Source organism: Mus pahari, chromosome 16 (assembly GCF_900095145.1).
Source record: "Mus pahari chromosome 16, PAHARI_EIJ_v1.1, whole genome shotgun sequence".
In the NCBI taxonomy this organism is placed as follows: domain Eukaryota; kingdom Metazoa; phylum Chordata; class Mammalia; order Rodentia; family Muridae; genus Mus; species Mus pahari.
In genome coordinates this window covers 32,122,616-32,143,914 of record NC_034605.1, presented here as the reverse complement: position 1 = coordinate 32,143,914, position 21,299 = coordinate 32,122,616, and positions in this window count along the sequence as shown.

Below are 21,299 nucleotides of genomic sequence, written 5' to 3'. Positions count from 1 at the left end.
ATTCTTCATTCCTCTTGCTATGAACTTAGCAAACTGTTTCCACATCTGTGTGTATTTCTCTTCCACACGACAACCTCTGAGCCTTTATTTCTCTGTATCTGCAGAGATCACTGAGACACAGTTTTGCAATGTTCGTTATTGCTCCGGCTGGTAGCAGTCCATTCTCAGGGAGGTTTGGAGTTTCTGTGGTGTATTATTTATGATCACCTTGGTGGTAATTTTTTCATGTTTCCGTTTCCTCCACCATTAGCTAGGCAGGTATGAGGTTTATTCGGAGTGCTCCTGCTATGAGCTACCTTCTGTACTTTCCCCTGGTCAATATATGTGACATGGTTTTGCGTAACCAATGTTATATGTTCATCTATCACTGAATCTTGAAGCCAAAGTTGTTTGTGTTGGTGTTTTAACTACTGTGACAGAATACCAGAGAAAATAGACCTTGAAGGAAGAAAGGTTTTCTTTCTCTAACAGTTGTAGAGATCTCTATCCGTGGTCATTTGGCTTTGCCACCTCATCATAGGAAACACAGGGCAGAGAAAAGCTCTTTATATTATGGTAGACAAGAAACAGAGAGCGAGAGAACAGGGTTTGGTACCCTATCCCTTCCCTTTAAGTTCATACCCTAGTGGTGTACCTTTCTTCCATCTGGCCTCATCTTTTCAAAGTCCTGTCACCTCCCAATAGCAACATCAGCTGGAGATCATCCGCTCTTGAGGTTTTGAGGGGCCACTTAAGATCCAAAAGAATACAACACAATCATAAACTGAACAGAGAGCCAATCTTCTCACACAGTTTTTTTGTTTCTTGGAAGCTGTTTTGGTGTTAATTTATGACTTGTAATACACTTCTTGGCTTTGACCTTTAGTACCAAATCCAGTGTTGTAACCCAGACTTGCCCGCCTTCTGACCCTCCAGATTTGGCTCCAATAATTGTGGGAGTTCCTCCGTGCACTTATAGGGGACCTCACATACAAGGAAAGAGGAAAGTGATTGTAGGGTGATGAGAGGAACACACTTGGCCAGAAGAAAAGGGATTAAGACTGGCTTTAGATGTGCAGGTGTGGTCTGTTGTGGGTCCCAGAGCATGGCAGCATGTAGGTGTGTGCTCAGAGACAGAACATAGAGGTGTCAGAGAGAGAAGAAGTCAAAAGCACCAATCTCAACCCTCCAGATTCCATGCTTTATCTACACCGCTTGAAATCTGCAGGTCCTGAAGTCTAAAACTTTGAAGGTTGGCACGGTGATCTCCCCCCCCCCGACTCCCTTTTATGATTTCATATCCTGGAAAATCTGAACATTTTCTACACCCGAGCCCTTTGTAACTGAGATACTCACTTTCTAGTCACCCTTATTAGAGATTATGAATGAGAAGCAGTAGCTAACGATTTCTAGGTCCAGAATGGCCAGAGCAAACATAATTTATCTCTGAACACAGACAGTCTGTGCTGTTTGTGGAAACCCACCATTCGTTTCTAGAGCATCTGTGCATCCCATGATGAAGTTATTCTGTGACTACTGCTGTCCCTGTAGCCATAGGCAAATCCTTTTCCTCGCCTCCTACTGGGAAGTACCCAATATGGAGAGTCACAGATTTCCACAGAGCACTTTCCATCCACAGTCTCATTTGATGGCTCTTAATGACCGGGGGCAGGTGCCCCACCCATTTCAAACCGGAGATCCCAGGTTCTTGGTGCTGAAGTAAGTCTCCTGAAACTACATGACTAGGAGGCAGTAGAAGGCTCTGCTCATTCTCATGTGTTCGTTCTTTCATTCCCTACTTTTTGGTATATCCCCATAGACAGCTCCAGCAGGCTAGTGCCCAGGTTGAGGAAGAGGTATACGAGGCACCATCTTATTCTAGATAGATAGGAGTCGGAGGGTAATGCATGAAGTTCTGTCTTGGATGATATATAGTTTCTCTTCCCATTGTTGATAAAAGGCAAGTTAAAAGAAGAGACTTTATTCTTATTCACAATTAGAGGAATGTCCAATATGGTGAGTGGGAATGGCAAGTCTGTGGGAGCAGTCTAGTCTGTGGCAATGACAAGCACTCCCTTGGCTTCCTCTTTTTTCACCCATTTTATTTGATCTGGGACCCCACCTAATGGCACATATCCTAATGGCATCAGGGTAGGCCCTCTGCTGATCAGCATCTGGAAACACGCTCCCAGACATACCCAGAGAGTGCTGGACACTTTGGAAGGACAAGGGAGTTGTAAAATTTTTCAGAGACAGACTTCCTGAAAAGGAATAATGTCTTAGCTGAAATATTGAAGAATGGTTACATGCTATGTGTAGGAATCAGTAACTAAAGGGACCAGGTGAAAGAATAAAATTACTTGGAGTTTAAAGCTCCAAGTTTTCCATTTGGTGTAGTCAACCATGGTCTGAAAATATTGTTGTTGTGCAGTGAGGAATTAAGATCCTTTGAGATGGGGGGAGGAGGAGGGAACTGAAGCAAAGAAAAGGAGAGAGAAAGAGAGAGAGAGAAAGAGAGAGAGAGAGATTCCTAAAAGTAATATTCTGAAATAAAATGTATTTTTTCTAATTTATCCATTATTGTTAATCTCTTACTCAGCTAACTTAAAATTAAATGTTGTCATAGGAATGTACATATAGGAACAGCATGGTGTGTGCACAGAGTGTGTGTACTTATAGGAAAAGTATAGTGTGTAGACAGAATGGGTGTGTACAGATAGGGAAATCATAGTGTGTCTACAGAGTAGGTGTGTACAGATAGGAATAGCATGATGTATGCACAGAGTAGAGGTGTACATACAGGAAAAGAATGGTATGTGCACAGAGTGGGTGTGTATATATAGGAACAGAATGATGTTTGCACACAGTGGGTGTATACCTATAGGAGCAGCATGGTGTGTACACACAGTGAGTGTATACATTTAGGAGGAGCATGGTGTGTGTACACAATGGGCATGCACATATAGGAAAAGCACAGTGTGTACAGGGTTCAATATTGTGCATGGTTCACTATCACCTGGAATATTTGTGCTTATCTCAAGCTGATAAGGGGTTCTGTGGCAACCAAAAATCATTGAATTTGCCTGGAATGTGCAGTGCCACTGTGAACTGCAGTGTCTGAAGCTACCCAGGAGTAGCTGATGCAGTAAATCAGACCATGGGGTGGGCACATCCCAGGGCACCATGAGGAGCTGTCTGAAAGGCAGAGAGGGTGGCCTCCGGGTGCCAGTCAGGTGTGGTGAGACACATTCCGTTGGTGCATTGGAAAGAACAGGCTGATCACGGCAGGGCCTGTCACAGTCTGCTGAAGCAGGACCTGTAACCGAAGTAGCAGGAGGAACTTTTATTCAGCCTGTGGAGTGACGCTGTGAAGGAATTGAAACCCTTTCGAGAGCAGAGCTAAAAACAGTGGGGGGAGAGGAAGTGTAATTTGCTGTCTTCCAGTTTCCTTCAGCTCCAGTCTGCTGGCGACCTGTTAACCACCTCAGAGCCTGGGCTCAACACAGACTTGGCATCCACCCGAGCCTAGGCAAGCTTTGATTTCATTAAAATTGTATGCCTTTTTCCCTTCTGCCAACCCAACTCTTGGACCTTAAAAACAAGCTGCTTTTTTTCTTTCCCCTTAAGTTTTGAATAATTCTAAGTGTCTACACAACTAAAATTGAGTGTAAATTTTTAAATTCCTGAACTACAAAATGTAGCTCAGGATCCTTTCCTAGTGACCTGAGAGTACACATCCAACACACACTCAAAGGTAGGGCAAAGAAGCTTCCAGAAAGTAGAAACACTTCTGTCAAGTAGGCACCTATCAGAATGGGTCAAAATAGCTCAATGTGTGGCTGGGCATAGATGAATCTTTACTCACACACTTTCCCCTAGTCCTTTCTACGTAATACTTTCAAGAAACTCCTGAGAGATCATGCCATCTTCCAGCAAAAGGTGGTGGCTGGACTTCAGTAGGCACTGATGGGAAAGAATCCAGAGCTAGGGGAGTGGGTGGACCTCATGCAGACCCAGGTCCGCCCAGTCACTCCATAACCCTGAACTTGGCTGCCTCACTCTTTGCTGAGGTCCCTCAGGTGGCCTCATTGTTTTCATTACCATGGTAGAAAGAGTATGTGAAGGCCTTGCCTGGCTGGCAGTCTCGTTGCCATGGAAACCTCCATTCCACACACCTGATTCACACATCACGCTCGGCTAAATCCAGACAGAGGTCACAGACTGGCATTTGCCCTTTGTCTCCCCTTCTTGTGTTTTCCAGGCACTGAGTGGATAGAAAGAGATGGGCAGTCGGCAGCCTTGCAAGAAAGCTTTGCTGCGAAGAAGTTTGTGAATTCCAGAAAAAAAAATAAAATAAAATAAAAAAAGACTGGTAGCTGTGAAAGGCAAAACGGGGGGTTGCTGGGGAAGTCTGTGTACATCGGAGCTTCTCCTTGCAGGCAGCCTCGGTCCTGGGTTGCATCTGAAAGTGATTTTCTGGGTTCCCGGGTGAGCGTGGAAATGAGTCTAGCAGATTCCAGAGCTTTGGCTCCTTGGGGGGTTTTCTGTCCCATTTCACTGAGTTGCCTGATAACCTCAGCGCCAGGGTGTGTGCTTCAGGATTGCAATGTGGGCTGAGGCGCACATTAGCCACAGCTGTCTATTAAGAACCAAACGATCTGATGATCTGTCTCAGAGCCTGGTTTTTCTTTGTGTCATCTATAATATTTTAGAAGGCAGACACAATCTGTAGGGTGTTCTTTTTCAGGAAAGTTAATGTGTTTGAAGAAGGCTTCCAGTTTTCCTGGGATGGTGATTATTAGTTTTTGTTTGTGTTACTCATTTTATAGATTTAGAGAAAAAGAGATGATTTTTAAAAATATCAGATTATTAACCTTTCTCCTTGAGAATTTCTTCTCTGTGCTTTGATTCTTTTGATTCTTATTTGTTTAGGTAGCACAGGGCATTGAACATACTAGGCAAATGCTCAATTACTAAACCGTATTCCCAGTCAGTGTTTTTTGTTTCTAAGATTAAATTTTAAAGACGATTTTAAAGAGAATCAAAAAAAGGGCATTCACAGGACATGACATCAGTCGTCACCCACTGGGATTCAGGTATCATAAGTGATTTATGGGGTATCTCAGCAGAGTCATAGCAGGGGTCTCTGCGTGTGTTCATCTCTGCTGACTTACCTTCCTTTCCTCTCATTGATTAGTGCCCCTCCATTTTGGTCAGCCTCTGTTGACAAAGTACCCTCTAGCTTCAGCAGTCCACCGGACCTGGGTTTCAAATATCACTTCCCTATATCCTTGAGCACACTTCTTTATTTTATTAAATTTAGTTTATCAGTGTGTGTAGGGAAATATTGCTGTGACAATAATCATCAACTTTAGTGTCAATGCGGTGCTGCTTTGTATCCAGGATGAATCCTGTTATGCTAGATTATTTCAGAAACAGCATTGGCCTGAAGGAATACTCTCACCATCCAAATAATTGTCATTTTCCCGATTTTGCTTATGTGGGGATATGTGCGGGTTAGTAGGTGGGTGGTGGACTGAGAGAATAAATATTTAAAAAGTAGAGTGCATATATACTTTCTCTTGTCTCTGTATGTCCACTGGGTCCATTTTAGGAATCTCATTGTAGGTTCATGTTGCATAATAAGGATTCTCTTCTCAGAAGATGAACTGTCACTCCTGATACTAGTTCAGGTAGTGGCAGGTGTGGCTCTCCATCCCATTCTCCAAAGTTGTGGAAGTATGTGGGTGGTTTCTGATCCTGACCATCTTAGTCCCGATATGCCTTCTGGCGTCCTTCTCATTCCTCTTTCTTTCCTCTGCAGTTCCACTTCTCTTCCTTCCCTTGATGTCTCTTCTTTCTTCTCTTCCTCTTATACCTATATGGCCCATAATGTTGACCACTGCAAGCTCTTTAAAATGTTCAGTGGCATTAAGTAGTTAACACTGTCATGTAAACTAGCATTGTCCCTGTCCTCCCCATAATTGCATCTCTTTCATGATGGAAACTGTTAAAACACTAACTCCCCATTCCCACTTGACCACCAGGGCCTGAGGCCAACCATTCTTCTCTTTGTCTCTGAAATTAACTACACTAGATATAGAAGTTGAAAGATGAGCCCTTTTGACTCTCTCTCTCTCTCTCTCTCTCTCTCTCTCTCTCTCTCTCTCTCTCTNTGTGTGTGTGTGTGTGTGTGTGTGTATCCGCGTGTGTGCATGTGTGTGTATGTGCATTATGTACATGTGTATGTGTGCCTGTGTGAGTGTGCAGGAGCCCACAGAGGCCAGAAGATGGTGTTTTAATTCTGTGGGTGTTACAAACACATGTGAGCAGTCCCATGTGGCTGCTGAGAACTGAACCCGAGTCCTCTGCAGTAGCAACAAGCATATGTGTGAGTGCGTATGTGTGAGTGCTTACGTGCATGGTTTTATAAAAGAAGGATCATTGCAAATCCCGTTTTCATTCAAGTTGTTCTCTCCTGTGGCATTTTAGCTGTCATAAATCTATAATCTGAACTTTTAATACTTTATCAGCTGCATGGTTTGTTAATGTTTCTGTTTTTCCCTGGGTTACCATTTCACATGGTTACTATTATCCTTTGATGAAGAAAGTTTTAAATTTTGTCTCATGAAGTGCAATTTGTCTATATTTGTTATTGCCAGTACTCGCGCCTGTGGTGTCATGTCTAAAATATGCTTTGCAAGTTCAACATCATAAAGATTTGGTTGGACTTTTTCCTGAAAGGTTTGTTTATGATCCATTTTGAGTTGATTTTCATCCATGCTACTAGACACAGGTTGTATAAGGTTCTTTTGAATATTCATATCCAGTTTAGATCATTTATTGAGAATGGTCCTTTCTCCATTGAAGGATCTTATCATTTTTGTTAAAAAACCATTTGAAATGTGCCACATCAACTCAGGGGTTTGCCACTTGGTCCTCAGCTTGTGTCACTGGTTGGAACATTGTAAAATTGTGTAGAGGTGAAGCGTTGCTGGAGGAAGTAGGTATTGAGGAGCAGGCCTTGAGGCTTTATAGCCAGCCACACTTCCTGTTCAGCCTCTGCTTCCTGACCGAGGATTCAAGGTGGTCGCTCCAGCCCCTTGCTACTTCCATGTCTTTCCCAGAATAATGAGTAATCTCCCATAAACTAGAAGCAGCCCTTCTCCCCTTAAATTTCATCTCCCCAGGTATTTGGTTACAAAGAAAGCAAAGATATATATTTCCCCGATCAACTACTCTAGCCAGCTTGTTCCAGATAACTGTTTCTGACTTCAACTGGGGTTATAGGCATTCTGCTATGCCCACCCAATTTTTTCATGTTATTTGTCTTAGTTAGGGTTTTCCTGCTGTGAACAGAAACCATGACCAAGTCAACTCTTAGGATTACATTTGATTGGGGCTGGCTTACAGGTTCAGAGGTTCAGTCCATTATCATCAAGGTGGGAACATGGCAGTGTCCAGGCATATGTGGGGCTGTAGGAACACAGAGATCCACCTCTTATTTGAAGGCAGCTAGCAGGAAACTGCTTTCCAGACAGCTAGGATGAAGCCATTAAAGCCCACACCCACAGTGACACACCTATTCCAACAAGACTACACCTCCTAATAGTGCCACTCCTTGGGCATATACAAACCCGTATCTTAACCAGTCTTCTGTTACTGTGACAAGATCCCACGACCATAGCAACTGTTATAAAAGAAAGCATTTCATTGGGACTGCTTCACGGTTCAGAGGTCTAGTCCATTATCATCATGGCAGGAATCATGGGCTCATGTGGGCAGACCTGGGGTTGAAGTAGGAGCTGAGAGTTCTACATCTGGATCCACAGGTAGCAGGAAGAGACAGTCACTAGGCTGGTATGGGCTTTTCAAACCTCAGAGCCTACCTCTAGTGACACACTTTCTCCAACAAAGCCACACCTCCTAATCCTATCAACACTGCCTCTCCCTAAGCATTCAAATGCATGAGCCCACAAGGACCATTCTTATTCAGACCACCACATTTGAGCTCTAGTGCTCATGGTGAGATAGTAAGCAATCTACCTTCTGAGCCATCTCACCAGCTCAAATGATAAGGATCCAAGAGCTTGGCTCCTTCTCAAGATCTCTTTGATTCTTTTCTGGTTCTTTATAATTGCAAGTGATCATTAAGGTGGTTCCCTGTTTCTGCAAAAATTTTCACTCTTAACAGGTGAATGATATTCCATTGTGTAAATATAGCATATTTTCTTTTTTCATTAATTTCATGAGGAAAATTGGCCTGTAATTTTCTATGTTGGGTCTTTATGTGGTTTGAGTATCAGGGTATCTGTGGCTTCATAAAAAAAATGAACTGGGCAATGTTTCATCTGTTTGTATTTTGTGGAATAATTTGAGGTGTATTGGCATTACCTTTTCTTTGAAAGCCTCATAGAATTCTGTATTAAAACTATCTGGCCAGAGGCTCTTTTTGGGTGGGGAACATTTTTTTTTTTTTTTACTGGTCCTATTTCACTAGGGCTTATTAATTGCTTATCTGATCTAGGTTTAACTTTACTAAGTACTATATCTCAAGAAAATTATCCATTTCTTTTAGATTTTCCAGTTTGGTGAAATCTAGGTTTTTTAATGTGTATCCTATGATTCTCTGGATTTCCTGTTTCTGTTGCAATGTTCCTGTTTTCTTCACAAATTTTGTTATTTGTGATTTTTTTATCTGCTCTTTTAGCTATTTTGTCTAAGTGTTTTTCAATTTTATTGACTTTCTTGAAGAACTTTTTTAATTGATTCTTGATATCGTCTGTTTGTTTATCTCCATTTTATTAATTTTAAAGTTTGATTATTTCTTGCCATACGCTTTTTCGGGCTGTGAATGCTTCTTTTTTGTTCTAGAATTTTCAGGTGTGCTGTTAGGTGCCTACTATGACATCACTGCAAGTTTTAAAATTTTTTTATGTAGGCACTTAGAGCTACCAGCTTGCCTCTTAGAACTGCCTTTATTGTGACCTATAAATTTAAGTATATTGTGTATTCATCTTTCAAATTTAGAAAGTCTTTAATTTCTTTATTTCTTTTTGGCCCATTTTTGATTCAGTAGTGAGTTGTTTGGTTTTGGAGAATGTTCTATGAGGCGCTGAGAAGAAGGTATATTCTTTTGTGTTTGGGTAAAATGGTCTATAAATATTTGTTTGGTACATTAGATTCATCAATTCAGTTAGTTCCTCCCACATTTCTTTGTTTGTGTGCTGTCTAGATGACCTGTCTAATGGCAAAAATGGGGTATTGAAGTCTCCCAGTATCATTGTATGAGGGTAAGTGTATGATTTAAGCTATAGTAGTTTCTTTTATGAACTTGGGTATCTTTTTTTGTGTTACATACATTCCTTTGAATAGGAAAAATGTCATCTCCTCTGATGACTTTTGTTTCAAATCTCTTTTGTCAGACATTAATATGGCTACACCAGCTGGCTACTTAGGTTCATTTGTTTGGAATATTGTTTTCCAACATTTTACCCTGAGGTGATACCCATTCTCTGCATCCTATATTCACATGTTGAGACACTTGTTGAGGTATTGAGAAATATCAATGATCTATGTTTATTGATTCCTGTTATTTTATTGGTGTGTGTGTGTGTGTGTGTGTGTGTGTTTCCTCTCTTGATTTGCTGGTCTGGGATTATTTATTCCTTGTGTTTTTTTGGTTGTCGTTATTAACTTATTTAGGTTTGCTTTTTTCCTTCCGAGTGTTTCTGGAGGACTAGATTTATAGAAAGATAGTGCTTAAATTTGGTTTTATCATATCTTATTTTTCTCAAAAAATTCTGATAGAAAGTTGTGCTGGTTTATAGTAGTTGGGGCTGTCATCTTTGGTCTCTTATGCCTATAGAACATCTGTCCAGTCTCTTCTGGCCTTTAGTTTTCATTGAGAAGTCATCTCTTATTCTTATAGGTCTCCCTTTATTTATTACTTGATTTTTTTTTTTTTTTGCCTTGCAGCTTGTAATCTTTCTCTTTAATCATTTCCTCCCTCCCTCCCTCCCTCCCCTCCCTTCCTTCCATCCTCCTCCTCTTCATCCTCTCCCATTTTTATATATTTAGTGTTTTTATCTTTTGTGCTGAGGACATTTTCTTTTCTGGTCCATCTGGTTGGTGTATTGTACTCTTCTTGCCCCTTGCTAGGCATCTCCTACTTTACATTAGGAAATTTTTTTTTTCTATGATTTTGTTCAAACCATTTTTACTGGACCTTTGAGGTGGGTTTCTTCTTTTGTCCCCATTCTTATCATTCTTATATTTGATTTTCTGGATGTTTTATACCTGATATTTTTTTTTTTTGTTTTTTTTTTTTTTTTTTTTTTTTTTTTTAGATTTTCATTTTCTGTAATAGGCATATCCATTTCTCCTGTTGTGTCTGCAGTGCCCAAGATTCTCTCTTGCAGCTCTTGCCTTCTGTTGGTGAGGCTTGCTTTGAGTTTCCTGTTCCCAAGGTCTTCACTTCCCTCTTCCTCTGGGTTAGGGTTTTCTTTAGTGATTCAGTTTCCACTTTCAGATCTTGAACTGTTTCATCCATTTCCTTCCACTGCTTGTGTTTTTGTAGATTTCTGTAAGCGTTTTATTCATTTCTTCTGTAAGGAACCTCTATCATATCCAAAAAGGCTATTTTAAGGGCTTTTTCTTGTGACTCGACTTTCTTACAATTTTCTGGTCCTGCTGTGATATTATTGCTGGGCTCTAGTAGAGACATACTGTCCTACCTGTATTGTGTATGTGCTTTTGTTTTGGCATCTTGACTTGGAAAGATTGTAATTCTAGATAGTGATATCTGGCCTGGCCAGTTTTGGGAGGCTGCTGTGTTCCTCTGTTTCTGTTGACTTCTCTGGTTCTTAGGAGGTTGTGGGGGCTTTGTAAGCACAAAGCCTATTGGGGAGATCTTTTGGGATCCTGCCAGGTCAGGTCACTGGATGTTTTGGATCAAATGTGTTTCTGGGTATTGGGGGTTGACAGTGAGGATGGGGAGTGGGCTTTGGCAGTGGTGAGGGTTTCCTCAGGTAGGAGGAAAACAGTGTGTTCCACCAGGATCTGCCTAGTCCCCTGGGAATGGAACCAGAGAGTGAGGAGAGGTCAGTCACAACAGGTAGTCTGTCATAGATCTACGGTGACACTATGGCCTTGGGTATAGAGGAGAGGAGGAAGAGTGAAGATAGGCAGCTCATCTGCCTGCTTGGCTGGCCTCTCCACTTCTGTGGCACACTTAGCTGGCAGGTCCCCAGGGATTGTCTGCTGGAGCTGGAAGCTGGGATGACAAGGATGCGTGGCAAGGAAGGTTGGAAGAGATCAGTTATTCACTGCAGACGGTGGCTGAGAGGAGGAGGAAGCCACAGCAGTGGCCTGCTGCAGAGCTGAGAGGCGAGAGCAGGAGATTGGATTTAGAGGAAAGGAGGGAAAATAGGAGGATTTGCAGGTAGCTTACCTGATTGCCTGGTCAGAGTGGCCGGTAAGTTCCCATGGGATGCCTGCTGAGTTGGGGCTGGGGAAAAATGATAAGTGACTTTGCCCCGAAGGGAAAATCTGTGTGGTCTCCTGGAGGTGGGGGGGATGAAAGGGAGGGAAGGCTGGGTTGGTGGTCAGCCTCAGAGCTGAGGAGGAGAATGGGGGATTGAATTTAGACAAGAAGAGGGAGAGAGGGAGATCCTCATTTCTGCTTCCTGCCATCCTGGCTGGAATGCTTCTTTTATTCTCCACGCCTCCCCTCAAGTTTCCCAGTACCGTATAGAATAAAGTGCCTGAAGCTATCATCATTTTCTTCTTTGCTTATTACTGCTCTGGCAGTTTTAATTCATTTAATTAATTTATTTTTTTTAAATGGCATCTTGCTATGTTTCTCAGTCTAGATTCACACTTGACATCTTCCTGCCTGTCACTCTGAGTGGAAGCTCATGGGCCTGTAGCACTGTGTCTAGCTTGTTCCTGGTCAGAAAGGAAGGTTCTTTTCAATCTTTTGCCATTGGTTGCAGTGGTCTGTATAGGGCTTTATGACTTTAATTATGTTGTGGTGATTCCCTTTGCTGCCTAGTGTTTTTACCAAGAAGGATATTGGATATTGATTTTTGGTTGTTATTTTTTTCTGTATTACTTGTGGAGATCATGTAAAATTTGTTCCTTTTTCCTATTAATGCCATATATTGTCATTGATTGGTTTTAGTGTCTTGAACTCTCCTCCATTCCTTTTCCTTTCACCGTGTGGCTGAACAGATTTCGCTCATATTTCAATAGGAATTTTTGATTTTGTTTTTCTGCATCAATGTCCCTGAGAGACATTGAGCTATTGTTTTCTATTCTACTTCTATCTATATTTCTCTCTCCTTTCTATCTGTAACCACCCTGTCTGGCTTTGATGTCAGGGTAATACTTAGACAATGATTTAGGAAGTGTCTAAGTTTCCTTCCGTTCTTCAAGTTTTTTGAAAAAAAAAAGTCTATAAAAGATTGGTATGATTTCATTTTTTAGATGTCAGTAGAAGGTTGTACATTAAGGATAATTCTAGTGAGTGTATTAAAAGTAATCAGGTAATAGGGACTTTATATTTAGAATAAGAAACTTAGCAGATACAGGAATTCCAGATTTGTTATTTGTAAGCTCGCTCCTTCCTTCCTTCCTTCCTTCCTTCCTTCCTTCCTTCCTTCCTTCCTTCCTTCCTTCCTCCCTCCCTCCCTCCCTTCCTTCCTATTTTTAATTCTTTCTTCCTTCTTTCCTCTCTATAATTCCTTGCAGTACTGTCTTGGCCCTCTGTTCTCCTAAATCCTTACTGCAGGGCTGAAGGCTGAGTCTGGCCTGCATTATGTGGCCTGGCCAGCTGCCTGCCACTCTCTCATGCTTTCGGGGTTCTGATAAGAATAGTAAGCATTTTCTCACAGCAAATGACTCAGAGTCAAATGTTGCTCCAGATACAAAAGTTGCTTCCCAAAACAGCTATGCTTCATTTGTTTTCAACCATTTTGATCTACTTGTTCCATGTTGATGTAAAAATATTAATGCTGATCTCAGGTCAAGTTTTAAAGTCTTTTTTTGTTTCCCTGTTATCCATCCATCTCTCTACACTTGCAACATGCTCCGAACACTGTAGTCCAATGTAAATATAACACACATCACGTGAGTGATTTTAAAAAGAAGAAAAGAAACAGAGACAATCCATCTTAATGGTGTATTTTATTTAACCTAACATGTAAAATGCGATTTCGATATTTAATTAATAGAAATAATTAAAGAGATGATTTAATTTATTTTTCATAACATGTTTCTTGAAATCTTGTATTTTAAACTGATGATATATATCTCTATCATAAGTCCATAAGCTTGGACTGGCCATGTGTCAAGTGCGCAAAGGCCATGTGTCTAGTAGCTATTATTGTAAAGTCTAGAACTAGTTTATTTGGTCCTGAGGATATAATGTCCAAAGGAGGTCAGCTCTTACCTCTGCCTAGTGGACAGGGCAGATCAATGAAACATTTAATATTGGTGTCGAGTACCTGAGGGGGGACTGAGCATAAAGGTTTGGGAGCCCAGAAAATGGGCTCAGACTCTGACCTGTGAGCCCAGGCCTCTGGCAACAGACACAGATTGTTTCACTAAATCTCATTTCTTTGAAGTTGTCCCCTGTGGGAGGCCACTGAGCTGGAGTTTGGCACAGATCCCAGTCTGTCAAACATTGACTTTTGGCTCATGCAAGGAGAGCCATTGGCAAGTTCACATTTACTTACAGGCTCTGCTCTGGCCACAAGTCAATGGGTTGGGATTTCACCATCCCAAATGTATCTATCTGCCTTTCACTGTGGCTTGCCTTTCAGTCTCTAGGCCAAGCTCTCTCCTGTGTTGAGGACTACTCTTCCACCAGCCGTAGCACCTTGTTCCTCTTGGACAGCAGCAAGAGAGAGACTTGGAAGTGTGATGGTGAGGTAGGAAAGCAAAAGAACATGTAGGGTTTCTTCCTCTTCCAGTTTTATCTGGGAATCTTTCCCAAGAGCTCTCTGACCGTTAGTGGAAAGATCGATGTTTGGGCTGCACGCCACCTTTCCTGTCCTTACCTGCTCACTGCATTTGCCGGTCTTCTCTAGGAGTTACAGAGGCCGCTGATATAGACAGCATGGCTCACGGGGTTAAACAAGTCTGTGCATCTTCCCCAGACTCCTTGCGTGGGGTAGTGCTAGAGATGTGTTTATAGACACCCAGCCAGGAAGTGCCAGGGAAGAGGAGGAGCTGTTTCCACTTAGCCTCCCACCTCTTCTTGGCTTTCCTTTCTGGCATCTCCCTACAGCCCAATGAGGGACGGGAATTTGGCAGGGTGAAAGTATCTCATTGTGCTTCCTCACCCCTCCATCTTACCTCCCTCCCAAGACTTTTGCACTGTCCAGGTCATTTACCACACAGAACTTGCAATTTCCTTTCTTAGTGCTGATGTGGAAGAGGTTGGGAAATGTGATCCTGTCCAGGAGATGAGTGGTACACAGGAAGACAGGGTCAAATGAGGTCAGGGTCCAGTGAGGTCCCCAGCTAGGATTTTACCAATTCTCCCAGGCAGCAATGTGAAGGTCAGCCATGCTGCTCTGATAAAGGGGAGGGGATGGGAACTCCACTTTACACACCTTTCTCTGTTGATATTAGAGTTAAGGTAGATAGGAAGACTATGGAAGTCTACATATATGTAGTAGCTCCTTTTGTTTGTGGACCATTGAATTTAGGTAGAGTTTCTTGCCTATGTGGCTAAGAGGTATTTGCCAGGAACAGGGGCAACTTATCAGTGAATTTACAATAGAATAAAATGACCCTCTCTTGCCTAACAACCATTAATTGACAATAGTCCCTTGTAGAGGGGTCTGGTCTTATGGGCCTCTTTCCTGTCAGTGATGACACGTTGACATTCTCAATCTTGACTGTGTCTTGTGCAGATTACCTAAGATGAAGTCAGTTCATGAGTTGCATCATATCCAGAAGATGACTTTATGCAGCACGTCTCCCTATTCTCTGTCCCTGACATTATTTTCACCCCCTTCTCCTGTGATGTTCTCTGAACCATGGAGGAAGTGATAACTGTCCCATTTGCTGATGAGTATTGTATCACTACTTACTCTTGTCACTTATAGGTCTCTACATTGACCACTGTCTACTGTGGTCAGTAGCTTTTCTGACTAAGCTTAAGAGCAGTACTAGCCTATGGCTATAAGATAGAATATTTAGAGCGTGATTTCACAACAAGACCATTTAGCCAAAAAAGTTGGTAGTAGGTCCTCTTTTATGGCCTATGATGGCCACAGCCATGGACTCTTGACAAGATTGACAGGAACAGGCATAAGGTCCTTCCTGTAAAACAGGCCTTAAATCCAGTGGGGTTGGGATCGGGTAAAACTGATTGGTTGTCCTTATAACTTTCATGCCACTATTGCATCAGAGGGCACAGAATTGCTTGTCAGTTAAGATTGACAACTGGGTCAAATCGTTGATGGACCCCCCCCCCGACCCCCAGCAGTCTCTATAACGACTTCTGACACCTTGAAGAGGAGCTCCTCAGGAAGAAGCATCTAGCTGAGCTGCAGCCTGTTTTCTCTGAGTATGGGGTATCTTCAGCATTAGAGCCTTACCGGCAAGGTCCAGGTAGCAACCCAGGTCTGGGGCGGTAACCTGTATTGTTTTAGGATCTCGTTGGCCATAGGAAGGTATCCCACAACTGTCACTGGGGATTCTATTTAATAACCTACAGCTTCCAGGAGGAGCCTTAGCACCCACTCTTTTCATGTTTTTAAATCACTTTTTTGTATGTGCATGTGTATATACCTGAGTACACATGTATGCAGGAGCCTGCAGAAGTGAGAAGAGAGATTCACTTTTCCTGCATCTGAGTTTCAGACAGGTAGGTGTGTGCTGTTTGATGTGAGTGCTGTGCTAGAACCTAAGTACCCTGCCAGAGCAGTGAACACACGGCATCACTGAGCCATCTCCCTGGTCTTTTTTTTTTTTTCTCTCCAGATTATGTGTTTAATTACTATGTAAAATAGTGGGTTCTTCTATGTGGTATATATCTAAGTATATCTACCTATCTTTAGTTTTATTACTCTTTCCTCTTCCAAATCCTCCTAGCCTCCTCCCTGCTTGGCCTTTTCTATCTCACCCAGTGCCTACTCCCTTTCATCTCTGATGGATTTTATTATCACTTCTCTCTGTAATAGCTCCTTTCTGTCTTTCTGTCCTTTACCATTAGTCAGTGATAATGATAAACCTATGATTAAAAAAGAAAAAAAATCTATAGATAGGATCCGCACACAAGGGAGGCCATGTGGCATTTGTCTTTGTGGACCTAGGTTGTATCACTGAAGATAATTGTCCGTATCTATCCATTTCTCCTGAAAATTTTGTAACTTTAGTCTTCTTTACCACCGAATAAATTTCCATTGTATATAACACGTACCTTTTCCTGGAGACAAGTAAAAGATCGTTATGATGGATAGAGCTGGTGGCTGTATGCATTTTGACACCCAAATATTTTATGAATGGCTCAATTTTTCAAAATGAGTTGAGTGATATTTTGAGTTCCGTCAACAGATCAATAAGCAAAACAGATATAGCTGGGCTTTGACACCAGTGTGGTCAGGCATTTACTGGCAGAGACCTCCTGTGCAGCACAATTGTCACCCTGGGCTTCAGTCTTGGCTCCATTGTTAATCAACACCATGTGAGTTACTCAACCTTCCTTACCCTCCCTACAGTCTGTAAAATTGCAATGACACATTTATATTCATGGGTAAAATTGTTCATGGAAGGCGTTTAGTCCATAGAGCCTCACAAATATTAAATTCAGAGGGAACATTAATTGCTATTATTATCATTTCAGCTGAAAGTGCTGTTCTGTTGGCAATAAATAGCTACTGCTTTGTTTAGTTCTACCAGCTACAAAGCAATACATCAGTGCATTGATTGAGCAATGCTTGCTTAACCTCTTTGGAAAGCTTTTTCTGTATATTTGGTCTGTGTATTACTACAGGCTGCAAGTTTAGGTGTTTTCTCTGTGTCTGGTTTTTTCTGTGTGCCTCACTCCATGTCTGTCCTTTCTCGTGTGTGTGTGTGTGTGTGTGTGTGTGTGTGTGTGTGTGTGTGTAGCCTAGTAATAGCCAAGAGATGGAACTGTCAGCACACTCTTTCCCCATAGCAACCTAAATTCCCACAAAATTAAAGCTGGAAAAAAAAAATAAGTTACATAATTGGTTTGTATGGCCAGCAGGGTGTGAAGATGTAAAGGTTCCTGTCGCTTCTGCTGTTCCTTGGTCCAGGATGTTGAGTAAAGATTCAGAGTTCCTACTCAGAAACCGAGCTGGCTGCTGCTGCTTGCTTCAAAATAAGTAAATGGGTCGGAGGTGCAAGTGGGAGAGAACTTGAGGGTTCATGAAGGAAGGCCATTATTAATGTTTCCATGGCCTTAGGAGTTTAAAGGTTGGGAGTTTAAGTAAGGGTGCCGGTTATAGGACCAAAAGCCCACAAACACTGAGATATGGTCAAAGGTTTGTTTCTCCATTTTTAATTTGAATCTGAAAATATGAGGCGAGGCTTCGGAACTGAACAGCACAGGGGTCATTTCCTACCAGTCTCCGTGGTAGTCAGTACCTGTTCATAAAGGCACAGATTTAGAAAGGCCACAGGTCCTTCCCATGTTCTAGTGACCCACAATTTTTTTTTCTTGGTGGAGGTGATTTTGAGCAAGGTTTTTTGTGTGTGTGTGTGTGTGTGTGTGTGTGTGTGTGTGTAGGCCTGGCTTCTGGAACTCACTCTGTAGACCAGGCTGGCCTCAAACACACCAAGATGCACTTGCCTCTGCCTTCGAAGTGCTAGGATTAAAGGTGTGTACCACCACTGCCTGACTACAAATTTTGGGGGTTGGGGAGGTAAAAAGTGCTAGAAAAACCTTTCTTTCAAAAATATTTCTTGAATTCCTAAACTAGAGAATTAGCAGCAGTTGTGAACTGTGCCGCCTTCCCTCACACTCGTCGGCTGACCATATGTACATTCTCTTTGTAGTGTATAGAGAGTGATACTATACTAATTTAGTTGGAAGGTAGGATGTTCTTCCCACTGGTGGTTTGGCCCTTTTGAGTCTAAAACAAAGATGGATAAAACACTAGCATCTCTACAGTGTCCCCTAAAAGAGTGTTCTATCCATAATGCTAAGGGTTCCACCCGAAGCCTAGTCCATTCTAGAATGCAAGCTTTCTGCATCCTCTAATTCTACAAGCCCCTAGACATATCCTTAGTCTGCCCACATTTGTTTTTATTTCTAACAGCCTTTCATTTCTAGAGATCCAAAAGATGTTATGGAGATAGTTCAAGTATTTCTTTCATGGCTTAGGGTATAAAGAGTTGCAATGGTAAATTATCATAATACTCGCCATTCTAGCACCTCTCTTCTCTTTAGAGAAATGATAAGCAATAAGAATACGAACAGTTTCTCACGTGGGTATACAGGACATAGAGCTCTTGACATCTAGAATGTCGGATTTAAATCTAGTTTCTTCTGTTGTATACTATGCTGTGTGGAATGTTTGAAGCTGTGGGCATTCACTTTCTTCTCCCTGTCTCCTGTGGAGAAGCTATTCCTGCTTCTTGAGATTATTGTATCAGATAGGCTGTGATGAGTGACAGTTGTCATCTGTGGGACACTTTCTGTCACATGAGACTAAATAGACAGGAGGAGGAAGTGCATTGGATTAGTGGCCCGAGTAAATATTTGACATCATTCACTCCTAAATTATCAAGAGGAGCCTGGAAACCCACAATCTTCATTGACTGACCTCCATCAACTATAATTGCACCAAGGCCCCCAAATTGCTATTGGTAAAGCAAAAATCAATAAAAGCAAAATCCATAACCATATCCTCCTTGCTCAGCGGTTTTCATTCATAGTGGTCAGTTGGGAGAGATTAACCTCACTTTGACCTGGAAAGCTCATTCAGGGAGGGTTTTGGTTTTTCTTTATCCTTTCTGGGAATTTCAGAGTCCCAGCTTCCATCCTGGTAAACTGTGGGAGCTATGAACTTCTTCCTTCCCACTGCTAGCCTTTCCCACAGTCACACACTAGGAAACAGTATTTGGAAATCTAGAAGAAGAAATGGCAATGGGACAATTTCTTTCAATGCAGAGAGTTAAGCGCCTTTGCAAAGCTCTGTTTTAAGCTTTCTTTCACTCTCTGACTGGAATTCAGAGAAGGACAGTCCTTCAGTTATTTCCACTTTGTCCCCTATTCTAAGTCACATTGCCTATCATTAGGGGGCTTATGTTTTGAATTTTGTTTCTGTGTTTTTTGTTTGTCTGTTTTCCTATTCTTCATTAAAGAAGAAGTTGAGCATCTGTGTTCTGTCAGTCACCCTGTGCTCAAACCAGGGTACGGGATAGTCATTTTTTTCAGCTAGTCATACCAGAGCCCAGCAGTTTGCCCTAAAAAATAGCTAAAACTTCCTCTCTCTTAGGCCTTGTTTGTGCCCTTGCCCTGAACACCACACTTGCCATGTCAGGATCCTTGATACATTATGAAGATTCATTAACATCTAACCAGGAAGGAAGGAAATTGAGATCTGCATCAAAGTGGTAGACATTTTATAAAAGTCCATTTGAAATCCAACAGTAGTGATTACATACTTGTCATGCCATTGGTGGGAGATTGAGGAAGGAAGATTTCAAGTTCAAGGACAACCTGGATTGTGTTGTGAGACAATGTCATGAAATAAGAACCAGCTTTGTTCCAGTGACCGAATGGGAATCTTAATCACAAATAAGTTGACAGATTTGGTCTTTGCTGCAGAGTAGAGTTGTAAATTTGGTATAATAGCTTACATCCCTTCTTTACAAATCAGAATTCAGACTACCTCATGAAGACCACCTTTATATATTGTGATTTGTGCCTAACTGTATAATGTAGAGATCTATAGCTGTTCCATTAGATGTAACACTGTTTGAATCTTGTATTGCCCAAAGAATATCATATTGTTCAAGACTGACCATCCCTCTTAACATAACTGGTATTTAAACATAGCTAATTTTTTACCACTGAGTAATCTGCCCCACCCAGTGGAGGAGAGAGGTCAAGGCTGGCTGGCTCATATAGTCAACTGCAGATCTGCAATGAGGCAGATTTAGTATCAGATCTTTTCCTAGGTCTTTGGATCTATGTAACTGCAAAATCAACTTAGTTCATGATCAGGTATTACTTTAGAATGATATTTTTTTCAGGCTCTAAAAATATAATTGTCTAGTCAGAATGTTCTAGGCCTTCTCTGATGGAGGGTTTGAATTACTGACCTTCCAAAGTCTGTCTTGCAACTAAAGCAAGCACTCAGATGCTTCCCTTAACAGGTGCTTTTGTTGGGAGCCTGTGGAATCTTTTCAGGAGAATGTAGAGAATACCCTGGTGCTTTGAAAGACGACACAACTTCAGGTGGAAATGTTCCCTTAGATAAACGTAAGTGAAGGTCTGTTCCTCAGATAGATGAACAGTGAGCCAGACTCCCTTTCTTCTTGTTTTATGATAAACATTTGCAAGCCAACAGTTGCCTCTGATGAACAGTCCAGGGAGCCATTAAATGCACAAGCTTTTCATTGGTCGGGAACCAGCTGAATCAAGCTGTTTATAACCATGTATACCTTTCCAATACAAACAGCAGTTAGTTCTGGAGTCAATCATTTTTTATGTTAGCTTACATATAGCATCACATAAAAGCCTTCTCTTTTTATTTCATGTCATCCAGATCATTAGGCATTTATATTTCCCGGTGAAGGTGGGTGATCTAGGCTGTCCCTTTTCACTGCAAATTGACATAAGCCAGAGTTTCTACATTTTATACCAGTCAACGGTTAGCACTAATATTAATGTCACAAACAGGCCTCAAATTTAGGGAGTGGTATTTTAAAGCTGTTCTAACTTTCAACCTTAAAAAAAAAAAAATCTTTTGTCTCTTTCCTTCCCCAGCTTCCCCCACCTTTTGTATGTATGTGTGTGTCTGGCTGTCTTGATTGTCTGTCGGTTTGTCTATCTGTTTGTCTCACTGTGTGTCTGTATTTTGACTAGAGGGTAAAATTAGGTGTTGTTCTTTGCATGCAATCTACTTTTTGTATTTGTTTATATTTTTTTATGTCATGCACTCTTGACTGGCTTGGAGTTCACCAAGTAAGGCTAGGCTGAATGTCCAGTGCTGGCATCTTCCTTCTCTGAGCTTGCTGTCTACCAAAATGTCTACCATGTCTACTACCATGATGGGACCTAGATATCATGAACCGAACCTTTTGAAACTGTGAACCAAAATAAATCC